This window comes from Agelaius phoeniceus, chromosome 4, assembly GCF_051311805.1.
Source record: "Agelaius phoeniceus isolate bAgePho1 chromosome 4, bAgePho1.hap1, whole genome shotgun sequence".
Classification (NCBI taxonomy): domain Eukaryota; kingdom Metazoa; phylum Chordata; class Aves; order Passeriformes; family Icteridae; genus Agelaius; species Agelaius phoeniceus.
The window spans coordinates 66,358,409-66,376,972 of NC_135268.1; the positions used below are offsets into that span (position 1 = coordinate 66,358,409).

Consider the following 18,564-nt stretch of genomic DNA (forward strand, 5'->3'; position numbering starts at 1 on the left):
GACCGAAGTTGCTTATTGAATGTGCCACGGAGTCAACAGATTATCTGGTGCTAAAGTTTAGTTGTTTGTTAGGAAGGTTAATGCATAGTCCATCATGCACTACTTATCATCACAAGGTATTAATATACATTAGTATATATTCCTGTTCACCATGAACTTTGAGTATTTTTGTAGCTTGCTATTCAACCAAAAGGGCACCAGAGAGGAATATGGCCGACATTTTCCTTCTACAGAGTTTAAAAACTTCTCTTCCTGCTGATGCTAGAAAATATAAATTAACTATTAGAGATGTTGACAAACTTGATAAAAGAATTAAAAATAACACCTGATGTATCATTTTAGCAATTTATGTCAGTGACAGGAAAAAGGCAAATACATTTATACAGCTACCTCCAATGACTGCGGGTCATAGAGAAGCTAATTTGAAGGTGCAATGAAGGCAGAAAATTTAGGTACTTTCTCTCTTTTCCTTCAAAAACGTTTTCAGAATCAAAACCTTCCAAGTGACCATTAGCTGGATAAAATAGCTGACTGACCCATTCAAACAACTATGTGAATTTACAACCAGCAGGGTGACTCCTGGCACATCAACGAGGCTGTCCTTATCAGCCCCCTTTCTCCCAAGTTCTCTGCAATTATGCACCAAAGGAAATTTGGACTCAGATGTTAAGCTCTGATGAGAAATTATTTTCTCTCTTCACCACCTGAGCACTAATCCTGGTGCCATGCTCCATCTCCAGTTCTCATTTACCACCAAGATTCTAGTACATCCTTGGTGAAGACATTTCTCAAAGCTGCAGCCTAACTGGAAAGTGATGCTCCCTAGAAAAATGGGACTCACTGATCCACTCGAGATGGGGCTCTGAGCAACCTGCCCTCGTGAAAGGTGGCTCTGCCCATGGCAGGGGGGTGGAACTAGATGATCTTTAAGGTTCTTTCCCACCCAAACCATTCTCTGATTCTAAGATCTCCATTCTTCCTTCATCCCAAGGCTGGATTTGATAATTACACCAGATCTATCACATCTACTCAACCAGAAGGCCATTTCAATTTTCTTTGCAGGAAAGTAATAAAAGAGCTCAAACAGTATAGCCACAAACACAGGACTGAAACATGTAGTCATCATCTATGGCATTATTATTAGTCTCACCCAAGCAGTTCTCACTCATGCCTGATTACTGACTGTTAGGGAATCTGTTGTTTTCAGCAATATCACTTAATGGATGCTTCTCACTGTGCAGCACACTGCTCCTCATGAGAGGTTTCAGTTTTTTCCCCAGAAAAGGCCTGGCCCTTTACCTAGCTCTATACAGGAGATATGTGCAACTTTCATGCATTAAACCATCTTCTATGCTCAAAACCTAAGAAATGTCGTGTGGTTATATAAGCAGGAATGACCAGCAGTGACCAAATCACTGCAAGAATTCTGTTTGTATCTTCTACTCATCACACACCAGATCCTTGACACGGGAATCTGAGCAGAGCAGGTGAACATTTATGCACATGGAGTCCCAATGCAGTCAAAGGCTTTGATGGACCACAAGGAACACTCACATTTATCAGGCTGCAGAAACAAGACCTGCATGGGGAAATGTACTGACACTGGTGGAACAAAAAGCAGGCTCAGTGCAACAGTGAGAGGTGAAAGGGCCACAAACAACAGGACACTGAAAAACAATCTCCTCTTGCCATTCCTTTGCTACTTTATTAGTGCAGTGTTTTGGACACAAACTCACATATATGTGTACATTCACCACACAAATACTAGAAAGCCACCCATCAGCAGTCATTTTTTGCTTCCAGTCTAAACCCAAGCAGGGTTGGTTCTGCTGTAATATCCAGTCTATGGCATGCAGGCAGTAATTTACATGCAATAATTTCACCTGCAAAACTACCACTGGCTTCATAAAAGGCACGTAGCCCTACAGACAGAATTTTTTTTATTCTTACCAGCCATTTGTTGGATACATATTGAAGTAAAAAGAAATATATTTTATTTTTATTTTCCATCTTCTAAAGTACTTTAAATCTAGACGTTTAAAGTATAATGACATAGTTTATTCTGACATTTTTAAATAATATTTGATAAAGTAGTAGGTTTTACGGTACTTTTAATACCTGGATTTTTCCAGGCGTGTATGAGAGTGGATAGTCCTATAACCTTCACACTGTCTCCAGTAATATTTAGAGCATTTATATTCACATACTGAAAAAACCTGTCAGAATTTCTGGTGGTTGCATACTAGAGAAAAATCCCTGTATGATTTAATATGTGGGATATAGTTACTGAAGCAACCAAAAATTGCATATACTTTAAGTACTGAGAGCTGAGTAGCCCTGCAAAACAGTGATTTAATTCCATTATTTCATCCAACAGTCAAATAATCCACAGTCAAATTCAGCACACTGTGAAACTGAGGAGTTTATTAACGTTGATATGCTGCATTTCCCAAGCAAAATTCCCACAGCAAACAAGCAAATAATAGCTTCAGCAGTAAGTTTGCAGATGTTCTACTAACATATGAACATTTCAGTGAAGAACTAATTTATTCTTGCAGCTGAAGCCACACTTTCCATGTGTAAGGAATGTTAGTAACCTTACATATATAGATATATATGTCCGCTTAATTCACTAGCAAGGGCTCTTAGCAAAATCTATTACAAACTTCACTTCCACCCCAGTATTTACCTTCCTTGGATGTATGCAAAGGCTAAAAGCTAAACATATCTCCCTTTTTATTTTTTTTAAAGCAGACCTATTTAGCTTACTCAGTGTGTGGTGCACTAGCTCCTAAATTTAACAATTTTATTTAACATATAAACCAATTTTAATGTAAATGCCAATAAGAAAATATTCATGCACACGAAATACTTGGGCAATGACTGATACCAGCCTCTTGCTTGCCTTATGGCTGTTAGCAAGAAGCCCATTTTCTCTGAAATGTGTTTAAATATGGTGTTTACCATCTCTGTACTTCTAGTAGTGTTTACTCCTCCTTTCAGCCGACATATTTAAAAAAAAACCAAAACCAAAAAGCAAGTATAAATACGTTCAAGAAGTATGGCAAATTCCCTTCTCCACCCCCAGAGCGGTAAAGCCACAGCAGATGAGCTGTAACTATGGCCTTGGGAATACAAGTTCCCCAGGCTCTTTTACCACACAAATATCAATTCAAGTTACAAGAGCCCTGTCCTCTTATACTTAATGAATATCGAGCCAACGAGCCCGCACGCCTTCGCAGGAATGTTTTCTTTCCATTTTCCTAACAAGGCTCTCCTCCCATACCGGTCCAGGATGGACTGCAGAAGGGTGTAAGTAGAAGGATCATCACACCAGTGTTTAGTGGAGGAATAAATCAAACATGGCTTCCCCCTCCATACATTTCCAGAGTTACATTCACTCCTGCTGCCGTACAATCTCAGTCCTACCCGGCGGGAAGGGGCAGGAGCAGCCTCCACCTCCCCACACCCTCACCGCCACGGGGGGGACATTTGCAGTCTCGCTACCCCTTAAGGGGGCGGTTTGAAGCCTGGGGAGGGTTATTTCCCCCCCTTCCCATCGGTCCTGTCCCCCCGCTCCGGTTTTCTTTCTGATTTGCACTGATTGATCCCCCGTTCCCCGGGGAGGGAGGTGGGATGGGTGGGCACCTCTCCTTTACCCCTTTATGCTGCCCCCGACCTCCCGCAGCGCCGAGGAGGAGGAGGAGGCGGTCGGGGGGAAAGGATGAAGCTGCAACAGCCGGGACTCCGGCTCGGCATCGCTCCTTTCCGCTCCTCCGCCACCCAAGAGTCAGGCCCAGCCAGCGGCACAAATCCTGCAGCAGCCTCCGGGGGGGGACGAAGGGCAGGCGGGGGGACCCGCGGCCCCGCAGCGAGAGCCAGGTAGCGGGGGGAGGAGGGGGGGGCGAACAAAAAAGCCCTCCTCCGGGGAACGGGGAAACGGGAGCTGCGGGCTGCCGGGCAGATGGAGACGGTAAGGACGGTAAGTTTGAGGGTAGCGGAGCCTCGGGAGGGGGAGTTCCCGGGAGAACCGCCGGGGCGGGAGGGGGGGCGCAGATGCCCCGCCACGGAACCCCCCGTCCCCCACGCCGCCTCCGCTGCATTTTTACCGGGTAGGGCTCGCGGTCCCGGCCCGGGAGAGGGGCGCCCGGTGCCCGCGGCGAGGCGCGCGGCCGGGCGGCAGCATCCCCGCGGGCGGGCGAGCCTCGCCGCCGCCGCTCCCGCCGCTCCCGCCTCCCGCCCGGGGCCTGCGGGAACGTGCCCCGGGTGCCTCCTCCCTTCCCTCGGGGAAGAGCCAGCCGCGCTGCCGGCCTACCGACCTGTGCCCTAGCGCATCCTTCTCCCCGGGGAGCCGGGCGAGGCGGCGGCGGTATCTCGGTGCCGGGGAGCGGCGGGAGCCGAGGCGACACAGCGGCGGCGGCGGCTCCGGCGGGTCCTGCGCGGCGGCCCCGCCCCCTCCTCCGGCCAGAACCAGCGCGAAAAATCGGCGGCGCTGATTGGCCGCCGCCGCCGCGCGGCCCCCGGAGCGGCCGTTTCAAATCCCCCCGCGCGGAGCCGCCCGCACGCGCGGCCGCCGGGAGCGGCGCCCGCCGGGAGCGGGGCCGGGAGCGGGGCCGGGAGCGGGGCCGGGAGCGGGGCCGGGAGCGGGGCCGTCCGGCAGAAAGGGGAGGCTGGGCTGGTTGCCAGGGGAGGGAAGGCCACGGGGCGAGGTGGGGCCAGGCCCGCTCGGGGTAGCCTGGCTCGCCGCGCCCAGGTGGGCGAGAGCGCGTCCAGAGCCCGCCCACCGCGGTGGGAAACGCTTTTTTAAAAACATCTTTTTGTTATTATTATTTATCTTCCCTGGGGTCCGGGGATATGGCTGTGAGCCGTCCCCAGGTGCGCAAGAATGGGTTAAACCCACCACCAACCCACACCCCCCCTTCCCGAAAGTGGAGGTGAAAAACGTTTAATTCTAAATATCTTTATATTATTATTTCTCTCCTCCTGGCCGGCTGAAAAGTGCACTCCTCACCGCCGGCCTCAGCCACCGTACACGTGCGCTTTCTAAAAATCCTGATTTAAGCCAAATGTTTTGACTTTCCGTACAACTGCACACAATTTGGAGACTGTCGAATGGTTGTAAGAACCGAAGTGTGCCTGGCTGCGAATTATCCGGGCTGTCTCTTCTGGAAGTATGGCCTGGGTTACTTTTTTTTTTTTTTTAAGCTTGCATCAAAATAAGTACATGTGCTTGTAATTTGCCAATTGAAAACACAGCTTTTTTTCTTTTTCTTTCTTTTTTTTTTTTTTTTTTAGGTCAAATCGTTAAGCAGCCGTCATGTTACAATAGGAACAAACGTTCTCATGAACCGTCGCACCAGATAATGTAAAGCAGGTAATGGCCAGGGTTTTTCAAGCTTTCAGTGGTTTAATAAAAGATTTATGGAGCACTGTGAAGCTGTGTTTGTGTACAAGGCAGAGAATGGAGTTCCTCGGTGCTATGGATACTGTATTAACCTGGTAGCTAACGACCTGTCGCAACTCCTGCCAAAGGTAAACAGATGATAATTGAGGGAGGGGAACACACCAGCATCATACTTCATGGATAATGGTGAAATTAGGCCATCTGTTACAGAAAGGCTCAGACTGTTTATTTTTTTTTACGTGATCCTTAGTTTACTTTCATACGTTAAAGTTTGTTGATGTTTTTAGGCGAGGGTTTAATGGTGGCTGCATGGCAGTTAGCAGTTGAACAGTGCAAATTTAGTGCTAAGTACTTAGTAATGAAAATCTTAATCATTAGCTGATTAAAACTTTAAGCTGAAGGTGGCTGGAGGAGATCTGTCTGCAGTGATAAAGGTACCTTAACTTGTTTTACAGCCTTTCTGTGAAAAAGAAAATACACTATCTTTAAGGTGTTAGACAAACAAGATTTAGTTTCCGAATGTCAGTGTTTACAGCACTAAAGAGAAAGTGCCATTACATTTTAAAATAGCTAATTTGGATTAAGAGTCGTGACAGTTTTATCTAGCTTCCTTTCTAAAGTTCAGTTAAATGCAGTCAGAGAAAAACTAAAGATCCTTTCTAATTAAAAATAGAGGCACCAGTATCAATACAAATAAATAGAAGTGCAAGTATGTGAATCCTGTTGTTTATGTAAGGGAATATACAGGCTTGCTTTTCTTCAGAGTTGAACAATAAATCTAACATACTAAAAGCACAAAGCATGCCATGTATTCAGGGGTGTTTTCTGTTCCCCCCTCAAAACCCCTCAACTTCCATAAAATACATTATTATCAATAATTTGTGTGATACAAATACTTTATCTACGTTCTCTTGGGAATAAACTTCTTGTACAGGCCCGATTATATAAATTCACCTTTATGTATGACTTACAAAAGAGAAACAAATTTTCATTTTGTACTTATCACTAATGCATAATATCCTACAGATAACACAGTTCCTATGTTTGCCTTCTGTGTCAGTTCTTTAAGGTGTAAGTGGAAGGATTTTGTTATCATGGTCAAGGTGACAAATCTTCCTTAGTGCTTACAATTCCTGTAGATCACTGGCCTTGTCTGTGAGACCAAGATTTGCAACCCTGTAATTACCTCCTGATAAACCCACCATGCAGATTTCCAGGAAAGCTTATGCTGGGAGTTAACACCTTTAACTGGCATACTATCAGTTTATATTGTAGATAGACACTGGTGTAAACTTGTCCAATGTCTTGACCCTTTAAATAAAAATTGTGCTTGCAGGTTTTTTAATTTTCAAAACACTTGGCAGTTTCCTTGAGCTCTTATTGTGGTAATAAAGATACCTCATTTTTCCACTGCAGTACACAAAGGGGCTGGTCCTTTGCAAGGGGATATAGTTATATGACACTTCTGAAAATTGAGTTCAAAAAAGCTTTAACTTCTCAAGGTATAAATGCATATGCAGTGCAGAATAAGCTTGTGCTGACAAATTACAGGCATGCTGCACTTACACTTGGGCTATTGCTTTGAAGGAGTTGAAGGAAACATCCTCTAATCAGTTTCTAGTAGTCACAATTTCCCAGGGTCTTGGGAGATTTTGTTCTTTCATTATATTTCCTTGTGATTTTAAATTAGAAAATATCTTTTAGCAGTTTTGGTTTCAATGGTCTAGCCAAAAAATATCAAAAATGCACAACTAGAGCAAATAAAAGTATTCATTTATAAGTGACTCCCATTTCATTTGGTGTCTAAAATTTTATTGCTTCTTACTTTCAACTTTTATTGATATATTGTGTTAAACAGTATCACAGTTAATATCCCTCTTTCAACTCAAAGGCATTTAAATAAATGTAGTGGTAGCATGCTGTCCTAGAAATACTTAAATATTTTGGAGATTATCAATTAGTTACTAGGCCAAAAGATAATTTGCAACTGAAGCAATTCAAGCACTTTTTCAAGATCACTTATTCAGCAGTAACTGAATTGAGTGCCCCTGGCTTTAGGCATGTTCATAGGAGTTCTGAAGGTGAAGGAAGTTTTGTTTTGTTGCCGCAGCAGGGACAGTGAATGCTGGACAAGCCAAGGCCTTGAGCTTGCTGGAGTTGCACTGTGTGAGACAGAGGCCAGGAACAGGCAGTGTGTGTGGCATTACTCAGTGCAGCAGAGCAGAGCTGCCTTCTTGGAGAGCTGGGCCAGTGCTGTTGACAAGGGGATGGGGCACATTTTGGGGTATTTGTTGCCATTAGACACAATGGGGACCAGCAGTCTCTGTGCTGAAGCTTTGCCATTGCCCTGGCAAAGGCAAATAGTAAAGACAGTGCAGCTCATGAGCACATTTAATCTCACAGATCTCCATGGCAGGAGCCTTCTGTCTATGTTCCTCTCCTATATGGATGCTAAGGATTGATTGCTTTCTAAAATCCTTTCTTGTACTCATTTTTATTTTTGTTTTAGGATTGTATAGAACAACCTGTCTAGTGTGTATTTTCCTGCATGCAGATTATCTTGGTGGCAATGTGTAACTCAAAGTAGTGCTAAAGTGAAGTTACATGAGTGTAGTCCATGTGTTAATCTGATATTCCCAAATTAGCAGAGCAGCACAGCATGTTTGCAGTGTTTATTGTACTAAAGTGTTGAGTATGTACTGTACTAGGCCGTATAGAATCTACAGATGTAGTTTTTTCTTGTTTCACAGACTTTTCCATGTATTAGGGGTGAACATGAAGACATTAACAGTTCAAACCATGAATACACTGGTGAAGTTAATGCTGCCCACTGTCCTGTCTTGATGTAGCGCTGATGCAGAGATACCTGCTCAGTCTTATCCCTACTATCACCATGACACTTTCATGCTGGCAACTGGCAGCCCATCACCTTTGGCCAGCAGTCCATGTTTTTCTTGGGATTAACAGAGAGTAATTGTTGTTTTCAACCTGTCTGAACCTATCCTAGCTATGTTAAGTATAGCTAGACATGGACACTGATCTTCAGCATGTCAGTCTGTATCATCACAACTGTTAAGAAAAATCTTTATCAGCATGAATGTGTTTATGTCTTTGACCATGCAGTGTGTTGCATGCTGTTTCATATGGACAAGCTGCTGATCTAAAATTAAGAAACAGGGAAATATGAACTTTAAAATCAGTGTTTTGAAATATTTTATATCAATTGTAGCACATTCATCATTAAATGATAGTAGTAAATGTGTTCTAGAGAACTTGGACATATATTTGCTAATTAAATTGAATGGAAATTCATTGAAAATGGTTACTTGAAAAATTTGATGTGTATTACAATCACTTTTAAATTATCTTAAAAATGAGAAGGTACAGGCTTTTCAGACTTTGTGTAACCCCATATAAAAATGGAGTAATGGTATTTTTTAATAGAAAATTGATTCCTTGAGAAAAAGAAAATAATATAATTTGAGAATTTGAAAGAGAATTAGTCTCTGTCTAAATGAGGGACATCTTAAGTGCAGTTACAGTTTATGGCTTAAATACTGATCAGAGTAAAATATTATTACCTCTTGAAAACACAATTAAATGTAAATCTTCTTCATACTACAAGTTTCAGCAGCCTGTTTACCAGGTACACTTTCAGATAGGAGAAGAATGGAGTAAATGTCCCTTTTGTTGCAAATACTTATTTGTGTTTGCATCATTTGTGCTGAGCAGAAGGAAGGGAAGTGTAATTGAGGGAGCAAAAGGAAGAGGAAAGTTGAACACATGAGGGAGTGAGATACATCTTCAGGGCAAGACAGAGGCCACGAGAAAGGAAAATTGAGGAGCATGTCCCTGCTGTTTTCCAGTGTTGGGATGATAAAAACCAGCTGTTGGGATGTATACCAGTTCTCAGCAGCTAACATGCTTCAGCTTGGTATAAGTAACTTCAGTGAATCAATAAATTTATCTATAGAAGTTATATGTCTCTAATTATCTTCCCCATCATCATGACTTAATTTAAACATTGCTGACATTCAGAATAAAATAAATCTAATCTATGTAGAAACACACAGCTTGAGGATTCAGAACATATTAACTCTGCTATCTATTGATAGCATAGTATTACTGTATTTTTAAACATAAACTTAATCTCACTTAGAAGTATAAATTTCAAAATACATTTATAATCAGAATTAATGCTTAGCAAAACAGCAAAAATACAGTTTTTTGCAATATGTTTGGCATGTGTTTCTAGATCTTACAGAGTTAAGCTTTAGCCTTAATAAGCCAAGTCTTAGCTTTTGAGGAGCTGTAATGTAGGTTTGAATGTTAAATTCTTCTGCATTTCAAATTGCTGACTTATGTTTAATCTTCATGTAAGTATTGGTCAGCAATAATCACAATGTGGTAAGTTATATAGCAACGGAAACCTTGAAGAGTGGGGTTTTTTTCATTTTGGCAGAGAAGTGACTATTGATATTTCCACTCTCTCCTGGGGCTGAAGAATAAAGTTTGTTAAGGGTTGAAGAGGCCAGATAGATAATGCTACTACTGTTTTCAGCAGATGCTAATGCAGTGTTTTATTTTGCATATGTATTAATCTTTGCTGCCTCAGTACAGGGTGGTGAGGGGAACTATGTCGGTCCTAAAGGGTAATTTCATTCTTTTTTAAGGCATGCCATTATTCTGTTAACAGTAATTGCTCTTTTTTTGAATGATTAATTTGATCACATGAACTGTTTCTAATTACGTTGGTGACTGGCAATTTCCTGTACTGCGAAATTGTAGCTGTGATCATATCCTATTTACTCTGTGTATATGCCTTGAGAAAAATGCTCACTGACAGGCATTTTCAGAAATTGCCACTAATTTCAAGAACTGTTTGGAGACTTTATATAAGATGCTTGGCACTTGTTTTACATTGGTGTTGAGTATGTGCAAATGTGCTTGACAAATGAGGGCCGGAAACAACTGGATGTGAGGCCAGGATGAGCAGGTTTGCAAATGCAGGCCTATCTGCTAAATTATCACCTGTGCTGTCACTGCTGTGAGAACTGAAAGGAGTGGGATGTGTTTCTTGCACATTTTACAATGTTCTTACACTCCAGCTGGATGTGCTCACTGCTGTAAGCTCTGTTTGCTCGCTTCAGTTACTGTTAATGAGCCAGAGTGCGCAGTGACAGCATTGAGAGGCTCCTGCCTGGTGAGCCAGCCCTGGCAGGGAACAGGGGCTGCTGGGCTGCCTGCAGGAGTCACACTGCATGCAGTGACAGCAGCTGGGCCCTGCACACAGCACTGCCTGCAGGAGTCACACTGCATGCACTGCCTGCAGGAGTCACACTGCATGCAGTGACAGCAGCTGGGCCCTGCACACAGCACTGCCTGCAGGAGTCACACTGCATGCAGTGACAGCAGCTGGGCCCTGCACACAGCACTGCCTGCAGGAGTCACACTGCATGCAGTGACAGCAGCTGGGCCCTGCACACAGCACTGCCTGCAGGAGTCACACTGCATGCAGTGACTGCAGGAGTCACACTGCATGCAGTGGCAGCAGCTGGGCCCTGCACACAGCACTGCCTGCAGGAGTCACACTGCATGCAGTGGCAGCAGCTGGGCCCTGCACACAGCACTGCCTGCAGGAGTCACACTGTGTCCAGTGACAGCAGCAGCTCAGCCCTGCACACAGCACTGATCCCACTGAGGCACTTCTGGCTCCAGTGCCAAATCTGCATCCAGTTTACAAATAGCAGAAAAACATCAGGCTGTCTCAGCTGCATTTACAGCAGCTGAATTAAACTGTGATTCAAATGGAGAATGTACCCAGCAGAGGAGGAAGGTGCTGGGCTTGGCCAGGGTGTAGGACACTGCCTGCATGAAGATTCCCCCACTCTCTGTTGTCTCACGCTGAAGCTGGGCACGGCTGTGGTACCACTGTGCTAAGAATAGCATCATTCCCATGGACACAAACCACTAGGAGTTGAACACTCCCCCTTGTGCAATTGCTACAGCAACTGGGCATGGAGTGCTTGCTGAAGGGCTGATGTTATGTGCATCTGCTGGGTCTGAGCTGGTTCTTCAAAGCTGTTTGCACTGGTTCCACAGGATGTGATAGGCACTTAAATGGCATTCAGAATCAAGGGGTCTGTGATTCAAAGCCCCAACATCTGTCTCACCCCAAAAGTACCCCCAGAAAAGGTACTTTTGCCTCTTAGTAAAAGTACACCACTGATAACATCACCAAGAACAGCAGTACCAGGATCCTGAATGTCAGATTACCATTCTCTATGGTAATCTGACATTCAAAGCCTTCAAAGGAATGCATTCAAGGCCTTCAAAGTGCAACCAAGTGCTTTGCCACAACATACCATCTTAAATGTATGATCTACATGTGTTCCTTACTGCACCTACACTTGTAGAACTGTTACATTTGACTTGTACTGGAATGACTCTGGCAAATAGCTGTACTTATCAATAAGTTGTCTGCAGCTAATCATGTATGCTCTAATACAGCTGCAATGCCCAGTGCCTGTGGGGACTCTGGTCCAGTGCACTGTAGATCTGCAGGAACAAAGAGCTGCAAGTCTTTTTTATGAGCTCCCTGATGTGCCTGTACCCTGTCCTGAAGGATTTTTACAGGCAGGCAGCCTGTAGGCCTGATATGGATATGTCCCTCAGAGTAAATTAAAGAACTTCATCAGATGTTCACTGGTCATTAGAGTGGGACCTGTGATCCCTGCCCAGTACACACAGGCTGCCTCTCCAGCTGCACATCGTCCTTCCTGATTTCTTTTGCCACCTCTAAGGCTGGGGCATAGATCTGTTTGTGAATCAGCTCAGGCATTCCTGCAGTTCTCAGCCAGGTGTGCAAAGGAAAACCAGCTCCCTTCATGAGTGGATCAGGAGTTCTGCTTTAGTGTTTTGAGCCACAGAGCTTCTGGTGCCCAGCTACCCTCCATTGTTTGCCTTCATCTGCCTGGTGCCATCCTAATAAATGATGAGGTGTGTGCTCAGAATTTACCACTGTGCTGACTGCATGAACAGCAAACAGAAATCTGAAGGATGTTTTGGAGATGCTTTTTACAATGCAATATAAACATAGTGAGTGGGCCTCTTGAGAAGTCTGTGGATATGCCCACACTTGGATAGTTGCTGGGCCTAGCTGATTCAGGAAAGAACATAAAGTCATTGATTCATTGGGAAACATTTATCCATGAGTTGTGGCTGAACAGTTTAGGCTCAGAATGGAATTCCACTTTGATATTTGTCAATATTCATAAAAAAACCCACTTTGACATCTGAGAATTACTTTCTAGGTTGGTTTTTCCAGTTATCATATTTGTTAATTTTCTTTCCATGGCATTGTAGGCAAATTAATTGTATGTTAAGTCTTGAATAATTTTAAAGATTTATGACCCAACTATACTTGCCCTTTAAAAAGTCCAAAGGGCAGAGACTGACAAGCCTTACATGTTCATATGGAACCAGCAGAGGAGGCCTCAGCATGTGGGTATCCTGTAAGCAATATTGAAATATAAATGTTAAATAATGATACCTTCTGAAGGTAAGAGCTGTAGTTTTTGCAAACCTTTTGCATACTCATGTGTGTATGGCAGGCAGACAAGCCCTCTGGAGTTTGAAAGATGACCCCCTTTTGAACTATAAGCATCCCACCTCAGTATGATTCCTAGGGAGAAAATCTTGTTGCAAGCACTCTGGATTTATGTAGGCCCTGCGGAGTTCACTGGTGGGTTTATTTGGCAGGTGGGCCTTATTAACCTGCCAGCAAGGGACTGTTTGACCTGCTAAGGTTTGTAGAGCTTGTAAATAAAGATTCTGTCAGGGAAGAGAGATTCTCTTGTGCTTCAGACTATTTATATCTCTTCTAACTGTGGCTGTTAAAGCTTATAAAGAAACAGAAGGTCTGGGATGTGAGACAGAAAACCCTGAGGGAGTTTTACGTGTTGTATTTGGATTGCTGTGTTAATATCCTAAAATAAACACAGCATGCCAGAAAATGGGGAATATTTTTATTGTAATTATTACTAACTCAAAGACATAATTTATTAGTTATTGAATGGAGCATGGCTGAGCTTGGCTGTAGGGGACAATAAAATAACCTCTTAATTTAACACTAGCAGCTATTGGCAATCAATGGGAACCAGACATTTAATCAGCTTAATTTCCCTCTTTTTTGCTACATTTCTTTGCATTGTTTTCAAGTTTAATGATTCCTAGTATTTACATTTTTTACAGCTCAAGTTAGTAATGAATACAATAAGTTTACAATAAATTGTAATCATAATAAAACTATGATAGACTCTCCATTAATAGAATAATTTTAATTGGACAGAAATATTATATTGAAAGGTGTGTTGTATTACAGATTGAAAAAAATCCCTTTAAGAAGTCTTTTTGTCTGTCTAGTGCAGGTCTGATTATAAGGTCCTTTCTAACTTTGCAATATGTAATTTTTGATAGGTGCACCTTATTCAGTGAAATGACTATGTTATTTTATTTATATTCCTTAAAATGTAAGAAAATGTTTTTCTTTTCCTCAAAAGCTACCAGTTTGGACTAGCTGAATAATCTCTGGGAAAGGTTTCCTTCTGTTTCAGCAGACCTACTTGGACACCCAAGTGCTACTGCAGATCAAATGACAGCGAGTTCAGTGTCTGCCAGAGTTGAGCTTTTGAGTCTGTATTCCTTGTTCATTCACTCAAAAGGCAACTTTGGAATATTTCTGCCTTCTGTCCTGAATGGACTCAACAAATGGTTTTTGACCTCAGTCAGGTTGGATTGATCTGGTACTTAGGCATTTTGTTTTAAAATATTTTATATTAACAGCCACCAGTTTATAGAGAATTTGATGAATTTACATTTGCAAACATACTGTCTGCAAAAGTATTTCACTCCAGAGCTGCTGCAGTGGCTCAGGAGAGCTCACTAGTGAGGAAGGACAAGGAGGGTATTACTGCTGATGCACATTGGGTGGAGAATGGCTTCCAAATTTTTCTAGTCACCAAAACTTTAAAAGTGGAAACTGCTTGGGAGAAACATGAAGACAGGCCCTTTCTTCTTTTGTTCCACCTCCTTTCCAGTGGGCATCTACTTTGTGAGCTGGATGCCCTGGCTCCCAGCCCTGCTGTGATGTGGGACTGGCAAAGTGCTGTGCACCTGTTCCAGGGGGATTAGCCACTGGTGACAGCCCATACCCAGAATTTCCTCTACAGATGGCATTACCCTTCAACAAGTGAGTCAGAACCATTTGACTTGGAGCTTTTTATAGCTGTTGTTGAGGGTAATGATAATCATCCTAATAAAGTAGTTCTTAACCTCTCATACTGAATAGTTTGCCATTGGTTGAAGAAGATACCAAGCTGCCCTTCACTCCCATCCCTATCAGCTTTACCAGCACTGGCAAAACACTGTTAAGCTTTTACAATCATCTGTTGTTACAGTGGGAAGTGAGTGTTGTCTGGTGGATGAGATACCAGGCTGAGGGTAGAATTGACTCCACTAATTAATTCACCATTGGGAAATCTAAGACTATATTACTTCCTCTGGTATTTTGATTTTCCTAATGATAAATACATTCATTTGAGAATTCAATAAACAGCTCATACTGAAAATCAAGTATGCAGGATTGGTTTGCAGAACTGGGCTTTATGTTAAATTTTCTAGTCCAAAGAATCAAATATTATCTGTATTGTATTCCTACATGTTGACATGCTAATTGATTACAGAAATAATATTCATGTTTTTTTTCTCTTTTGTCTGCCACTTACAAGGCTTTATGTCATTCTAGTAGAACAGAGTTTTTGATATAAATACTTTATTGTCTTACTTTGAAAATTGTCCATATATAGTTCAGGGAATAAATGTCCTAAATATTATTCCACCCAAGCCTCTCTTTTTTCTTTTTATTATTTTCTCTTCTCTTTTTTATCTCCTCCCTTTCCCTTTTTTCCCCCCTTTTTTCTCCCTTCCTTTCTGCAAGTACATAAAAAGAATCAAGCACTTCCTGCTATCCCTAAGCACAAATTTAGTTCCTGGTATAGCGACTCTAACGTATTCAGGAAGGAAGAAATAATCTTTCTGAGGCTGTAGTGCTTTCACAGTGGCTGCAGTAGCTGTAGCTCAGATTGTAGCTCCATACTGGAGGAGTTGTGTAATGTTTGATCTTTGGTAGTAATAAGGAACAGGCCCATTCACAGGTGAGAATAATATGCATTGTGCAGTACAGTGAAGCAGACAAATGTTCCTGCATAGAGGAGACTACCATCTGGTAGAATGAAGTCATTCATACTAGCCACAAAATTCACTGAATAACAGTAATTTTTTTCTAAAATAAACCCCTCCATTTCCTGGCTAGGACAAAGTAAGACTGATTAGGTACCACTTGTAAAAGGTGAATTTTATGAAAGAAGAGAATGTAAGTGGTCTAGAGGAGAAGGATTTGCAGGAGAAGCATGATAAGATAAAGATATGTGTAAAATAGGACTGGGAAATGGCTAAGTGGGAACTGTGAGCTGAGTGTGTGGGAGGAAAGGAGGCAAGCATTCATTTCACCAAACATTAAGAACAGAAAAAAGGCATGGGTGGAGGGCAGATTTCTTTTTGTTAGTCTACTTTAAATTGACCTGTTGATTTCACTTCCTGCAGGGCATTAAGATTGTGTTCAGTGGGCTTTTAACGTACATTTATTAACCAGCTTGTGGTGAATAGTTTCTATCTGCTCTTTCTTCTAACTACTCACTTTACCTCACCAAAAAATTCCAAGTGACAACCAGCCTGATTCACCTTTCAATTTAAGAAGATTCTATTTGATTTAGATCCAGCTGCTTTGCTTTAAAGATTATCAGCTGTTAATTTTAAGCAGCACACTGTAGGACTGCTCTAGCTTTCACCTGTGAGCAGTCAGGTCCAGCATGCCCTCACACCCTTACAAGCCTTCTCCTGGCTCCCGTGGCAGCAGATGTGAGGACAGAACAGCACGGAGTGGGTTACACTGTCGGTGTGGGAGGGAAACAGCTGCCTGGTAAAGCAGCTTTTTGTGGAGTATATCAAGTTCTGGCCCTGTTTTGCCATAAATTAGCTGGTTTAATAAACATTCCTTGCAGCCTTTAGTAAACAGACTGTTTCATGCTTGAACTTACTAACATGCTCTTATCTTTGCTATAAAATGTATATAATCATGAGAGATTTCCGAGTGACAGAGTGGATTTGTGAAAACATCCGCATAATGTTTTTCCACTTGCTTTCAGCTCCGTTCATGGATTTGCTGGCTGAAACAATGTTTGGAGTAAAGTCACATGATCAATCTGCATTTTCTTGCAGTCTTCCTGAGCTTTTGCACCATTCTTTTTCATGCCAGGTATTCTGTTATCTATAGATCCAGGTTCCTTCTTTTAAGGGTAATAAATCAAAATTATACAGTGTTTACGATTTCAGTCAGAGAGATTATGTCAGAATTAGAACATTCCTGAGTGAAGGTCATATAAATCAATCCTTCAGTTATTCCATTTTCAGTTTCATTGTAATGAACAGTCCCCTGCTTGCAGTGAGAAGGCTTATGGTGCTAGAATACTGATAAGATGGTACTGCATTGAGAGTACATTTTCGACTATTGGATGAAATCTGCAATGCGATACATGACATATATGCCAGGGTCTGAGTTGAAAAGCCTTGAAATTGTCAAATTATAGCAGTCTAGGGATGAGACTGGTTTGCAAAATCATTCTATCCTCTTTATAGCAGAAAAAAATTTAATGTGCAAAGTAATAACAGAGGATTTGTAGTAGAAATGTAAAACATGTTAAACAGGTTAATGGTATATTGTTGTGCATGCTTAACACAGGGGTGTGATTTTTACCTGGGTGATAATGCACAATAACTAACATCACTTTTCCTACTTAAAATACTTGACAAGTGATGTTGCTTGTAATAACATAATGTAGCTAAGTAGCCATTTTAATTGCTTGCAAAATTGTAGTACTGAGAAGGAACTTGGCGTTGGGATCAGACTAATGGGATTTGGTGTATGCTGCCAATTACTCAGGTTATTGTCTAAATTCCTTGATCAAACATACACCCTATATGTACTTCCTAATGTATATATTGAACAGGACAGTATAAAGCAAATACTACTCTTTGAACACACTCCCACTCACTTTACCCTGGGGAAATTGCTGAAACATGCATATCTCTATTTATTTACTATACACAGCCCTCCACTGACATGCCAGTATTCCAGGGCCTGTAAGTTCCAGTCTATTTGCTCCTTTCCCTTTGACTAGCTCTGCACTCCCACCAGCTTCCCCCTGGGTCAGACATATTTGGTTACCACTCAGCCCTGATTTCCATGTGGCTTCCTCCAGTTCCTGTGCACCCCTGCCCTGTGCAGAAGCACAGCTGGAGGCCACAAGGAGGAGGAGCTCTCCAGGGTTCTGCTCAACCTGAGGTGCAAGGATCTGGGGAGAAGTTCCTCAAACCAGGCCTTCAATCCACCAGCTTGAGTCAGCTTGTAGAAATCCCCAATAGTATCACACTGGTAAAGGTTGTACATTTTAAGGTTAAAAATGGAAAAGGGAATTCTGACAACTCCTTATTTACCTGCCTGCATTGAGATGTGCTGGGTAGTGCCCTGAGTGGGGAGATTGCAGTCCTCCTCCACTTGGTGTATCTGAAGGGATGGTAGACCAATGGAGGTGGGAACGATGGCTGTGGAGGAGGTGACAGACTTCCAGAAGCAATCATGAAACTGTGAACTCACCAGAAGGGGGCCTGCAGCTGATGGATTCAATTTCTGAGGATCCACTCAGGATCATCCATCATGCTGGGAATTGCAGGTAGCCCTGAAGCAAAGTGAAACATAGTTTTTAACCAAAATTTTTAACAGGAATTTTTAAGGAGGTGCCTTCAACGTTATCTTTCTGGTTTTACTGGAAATCTAACAGCATCACCTTTTGATTGGCAGCTTCAGCAGGGACATTTGAAAGAGTTGGCCTCTCTGTGCTCCCTGATGGATTGACCTGGACTTGGGCTACACAGGAAAAATATCTGCACAGTTTTTACCTTGCACTGAGCTTGCTGCTCCTGCTTGTAGGAACTGAGGGATGATAAGCTTAGGACAAAGCCCAAGGACCACAAAGACCAGTGAT

At 42.5% G+C, this 18,564-nt stretch overlaps 1 protein-coding gene across 9 annotated transcripts in view; it reads right to left on the reverse strand.

Annotated features, from left to right (window-relative positions):
• The window catches only part of NSD2 (nuclear receptor binding SET domain protein 2), a 100,089-nt gene that overhangs the window by 70,426 nt on the left and 11,099 nt on the right, over positions 1-18,564 (reverse strand). For 6 of the 9 annotated variants that reach the window (XM_077177806.1, XM_077177805.1, XM_077177803.1 and 3 more), the window contains exon 1: positions 4,320-4,463. The exons of 1 other annotated variant lie outside the window; for it this stretch is intronic. The gene's annotated coding sequence lies outside the window, so the exon portion shown is untranslated. Of the gene's footprint in view, positions 1-4,109; positions 4,232-4,319; positions 4,464-18,176; positions 18,259-18,564 lie in introns of those variants that run through there. 2 more of the 9 variants (XM_077177801.1, XM_077177802.1) reach the window with 2 other exon arrangements.